The sequence below is a fragment of the Rosa chinensis genome, chromosome 6 (assembly GCF_002994745.2).
Source record: "Rosa chinensis cultivar Old Blush chromosome 6, RchiOBHm-V2, whole genome shotgun sequence".
In the NCBI taxonomy this organism is placed as follows: domain Eukaryota; kingdom Viridiplantae; phylum Streptophyta; class Magnoliopsida; order Rosales; family Rosaceae; genus Rosa; species Rosa chinensis.
The window spans coordinates 52,122,812-52,127,658 of record NC_037093.1 but is presented as its reverse complement, the minus strand read 5'-3'; the positions used below and the strand labels follow the sequence as shown (position 1 = coordinate 52,127,658).

The 4,847-nt window shown below is 38.1% G+C and overlaps 1 long non-coding RNA gene across 1 annotated transcript; it reads right to left on the bottom strand.

The window, feature by feature from the left end:
- Positions 1–4,330: 4,330 nt before the first annotated feature.
- LOC121049868 lies at positions 4,331–4,644 on the bottom strand. Its single transcript, XR_005801489.1, has 3 exons — positions 4,613–4,644; positions 4,478–4,532; positions 4,331–4,398 (listed from the first exon to the last, which is right to left on the bottom strand). It is a non-coding gene; the product is annotated as an uncharacterized LOC121049868 (long non-coding RNA).
- Between the last annotated feature and the right edge of the window lie 203 nt (positions 4,645–4,847).

The window sequence follows — 4,847 nt, the reverse complement described above, 5'->3', positions numbered from 1 at the left end:
ACGTTGATGAGTGGAAGCAATTTCAATGGAATGATCTTGTCATTTATCTTCATGCCTTTAATCAAACAAAATGGTACACATGACTTATCTTCATGCCTTCAATCATTTCATTTGTATTAGAAGTTGGATTATTTTAGATGCTTTTCTGAGTGATAGCTTTCTTGATGCCTAGGTGGTTTGCAAAGCGTTTCTTACATCCTGATGTAGTTGATTAATATAGTCGCATTCTTCTACGGGATGAGGACCTTGGAGTTGACAATTTCAATCCTCAACGGTACTGTAGCTACATTTCCTTTTAGCGAAGTTAGGATGCTTGCTTGCATTTGAACTACGTACTGTAAAACTCTGTTGCTCAAACTCTATATTGTTCTTCTTCTATAACACTTCTAGGTTTGTGTCCATTGTTCGAAAGGAAGGGCTTGAAATATCACAACCGGCACTTGATTTTTCCAAGACAGAGGTGAACTACATGGAGAAACTTTCGAAAGAAAAGGGGATTCAGAAGAAACTCAGCAAGGATATTTTGCAATATAAAGCTTATATAATCAAGATATTTGCGGAACATAGGCACAATTGGATCTCTGCAGATTTAGAGTTTTAGAAATTTGCCTAGGGCTTAGGATGCAAGTCACTGGTGAATTGTAAACTCCAGTTTATTAAATAAATTAGCTTTTTGTATGTTTTTATGATGTCACTGTTATGTTTAGTTTTCCTTAATAAAACATTACTTTTATAGATCTTTTATAGCACATTCTAATTTTCAGCATCTTTCGAATTCAACAAGTCAATGTCACTGACCATGTCCAAGGTTGATCACAAGTCACTTAACATGTCACTGGCAATTGCATATCACTTGCCAAGTTACTATTATATTCATGTTACTGGTCAGGTCCCATTGCATTTCACTGTAATACAAGTCACTGGCCAAGTCACATTGCATCATTGACCATGTCACTGTTATACACTTGTCACTGACCAAGTTACTGGCCAAGTCATATTGCATATATTCATAGTAATCTCCTCAAGGGAAATGTAGATGAGGAGATATGCCCTCAAGACCAATATAAGTGAGGAGTAATCTCCATAAGGAAAATCTGGATGAGGAGATATCCCCTTAAGGAAAATTTGGGTGAGGAGTAAAATAATTCCCTAAAGGCTAATCTGTGTGAGAAGAAATCCTCTTAAGGCTAATCTGGGTGAGGAGTAATCTCCTCAAGGGAAATCTAGGTGAGGAGATATCCCCTTAAAGAAAATTTGGGTGAAGAGTAAAGTAATTCCCGAAAGGCTAATCTGTGTGAGAATAAATCCTCTCAAAGCTAATATGGGTGAGGAGTAATCTCCTCAAGGGAAATCTGGGTGAGGAGATATCCTCTTAAAGAAAATTTGGGTGAAGAGTAAAGTAATTCCCTAAAGACGAATATATGTGAGAAGAAATCCTCTCAAGGCTAATATGGGTGTGAGGAGAAATCACCTCAAAACCAATATGGGTGAGGAATAATCCTCTCGAGGTGAATCTAGATGAGTAGAAATCTCCTCGAGAGGAATCTGGGTGAGGAGCAAGAATTGAACCAATTTACCTGTGAAAGTAATTTTGATCATGGTTAATTACATGATCAGTTACATATTCAGTTACATAAATTGTAAGTTACATGGTCAGTTACATGATCAGTTACATATTCAGTTACATACATTGTAAGTGACATGTTTAGTTACATGTTCAATTACATATATTGTAAGTTACATGGTCAGTTACATGATCAGTTATATAATCTGTGACATGAGGTTAACACACGTTGCCAAGACTTCTCTGGCCAATGACTTGTCTAGCGACCTGGCCAGTGACCTCACTGACCAGTTTCATTATATGATCCTATAAAGTATGTATTTGAACTAGCAACACTTCCATTTTAGTAAAGCAAACCTAAACAGCATCACACACATTCATTATTTCCATATAAATGGCTATGTTACTGTGCATGTCTCTGTATCAATTACTGGCCAAGTCATGGGCTAAGTCACTGTCAATCTCTGGACAAGTCACTGGCCAGTCCAAGTCCCTAGTTAGTGAGGTCACTGCCCAAGTTATTGTTAACCTCAAGTCATTGGCCATGTCACAGTCATGAACATGTCACTGTCAATCGTTGTCCAAGTCACTGTTAACCTCAAGTCACAGGCAAAGTCACTGCCCATGTCAATGACAAAGTCAGTGACATGATCAGTTACATGTTCAATTACTTGGTCAGTTACATAATCCGTGACATGTAATTGACTATGTCAAAGTCAAGAACATGTCGCTGACTATGTCAAAGTCAATCCCTGGCCAAAACACTGTTAACCTGAAGTCACAGGTAAAGTCACTGTCAATATCTGGCAAAGTCACTATTAACCTCAAGTCACTGGCAAAGGTACTGACCATGCCACTGTCAATCACTGGCCAAGTCACTGTCAATCTCAAGTCATCGCAAAGTCACTGACCATGTCACTATCAATCACTATCAATGCCTGATCAAGTCACTGTTACTTTCAAGTCACCACAAAGTCACTGACCATGTCACTGTCAATCTCTAGTCAAGTCACTGTTAACCTCAAGTCATTGACCAAGTTATGTCACTGGCCATGTCACTAATTATGTGACTAGCAATCCTTGGCCAAGTCACCAATAAAGTCACTGGCCAAGTTGCATGTCACTTACTATGTCACTGTTATACACATGTCACTGTAAACCCTTGGCAAAATCATTGTTAACCTCAAGTCATGGGCAAAGTCGCTGACCATGTCGCTGTTAATTCTTGGTCAAGTTACTGGCCATGTCAATGGCTATGTCACTTACCATGTCATTGTTATACACATCACTGACCATGTCACTGTCAATTCCTGGCCATGTTAATTCTTGGTCAAGTTACTGATAAAGTCACTGACCATGTCACTTACCATGTCATTGTTATACACATCATTGACCATGTCACTGTTAATTCCTGACTAAGTTACTGGCTATGCCACTGACCAAGTTATTGGTCATGTCACTTACCATGTCAGTAATCATGTAACTCTCAAAATCACTATCACTTACCAAGTCATTGTTATATCCATGTCACATTAGTTATGTGACATTGTAAGTCACTGACCATGTCACTGTTATACACATGTCACTGACCAATTCATTGGCCAGTGAAGTTATTAGTCAGGCTAGGTCCCTAGTTAGTTAAGTCACTGTTAATCTCAAGTGACTGGCTATATCACTGGCCATGTCACAGTCGTGAACTTGTCACTGATCATGTAACTGTCATGTCACTGATCATGTAACTGTCAAAGTCACTGATGATCTTCTAAGAACCTTGTTGTATTGTCTAACCATCAGACTATGAACCTCTTCTAAGAATTTCTCACCTAAAGTTGGACAAATACTGCAAGGTATATGTTCTAACAGCTGCATTACATTCATTATATGTCAAACAAAAAAGTATATAACCACCAACAAAATTATGGTGTTTTCTCTCTTTATTCCATTTATAAAAATGCACTTGAGATACAAAAGTATTAGTAATACAACATCACTTTATTCCACCTCAGATATGGCAGCTTCCACTGTAGACTTATGAGCTTTTGCCTTCTCAAATTTAGTGGTTGCATCTTGCCTGCTTTTCACATCAACAGACTCTTTAGCTGAAGCATCTCCTTGTAGAGACTGAGTGTTTTTATTCTATCTGATTCTCCACCTGACTTTCCCAATCTATGAGTGATTTAAGCACATTCACTAGACACTGGCAAGGTCAAGGAAAAAGAGGTCATCCAGCAACTTGTGCTACCATCAATGAATATATAGTAGCAAGAAAGCATATGATGAACTAGCCAAAATTGAGAAAGGAGTAAATCGTTAAACTTACCAGAAGAGATGAACCCTTTATTGAAGTATAGTCTGGGGCGCAACAGCCATATTGGATCTGAATTTTGCATCCCTTGAGATATTCTGGATAGAGTTGTAACCAAATGAAGAGTCAGAATACCTTGCGGTATTAGATGTACAAGAATACCATATTTGGAAAGTATGAAGAACATCATTGGGAGATAGTAGGTAAATTATACCATCCGCTCAAACAAGTTTGGTGCCTCAAGATCACAGTCATAGTTCACATATATGTCAACAAGCATCTGAAGATCCTTACAAACCTTTTCAACCATCCTACAAGCTCGCACCTCATTAGACGACCAGAAAAAGTAATTCAAAATCATAGTGATCACATTAGCCATGTGAAAACTGAGAGTAACATGTTCAAGATACTAGCAATGTGATAACCAGAAAAGGAATTACCTAAGGACACTCATTTTTTGGTTCATAGGTAAATCCAAGCCATCCAGGGACCGGAGAACTATCAAAGGAAAGAAGATGCATATTTCACCCTGAATAAAAATAGTTGGCGTAAAGAACATAATATATCAAGGTAATTTATGTAACTATTTGTGTAAATCATAGACGGACCTTGAGACTTTCTCTAAACCGCAACAAAAGCACTAAAAAAAATTCCAGTTGCATACTGCAGGAAGGAAACTAATGATCAGAAGCAAAAATATCATAGAATATTCTACATAAATCCAATGAAGAATATATGTAAACCTGTAATATGATAAGGAACGGAGAAACTGAAGCTAGAAACAAAGCATATGATAGATTGATAGGTATGCTTTCAGTGTGTTAATGCTTTAGATTTGGGCAGTAGCCCAAGCCTTTGTTTAAAGCTGGTCTGGCGGGCGGACTGCTACTTGGATGTATTGATGACCTCCGCTATCTGTTAAGTGAAATACAAAGGGCTTCAGAGGGAGACCGCGTTGGGCGGTCTTCTCTTCTCTGA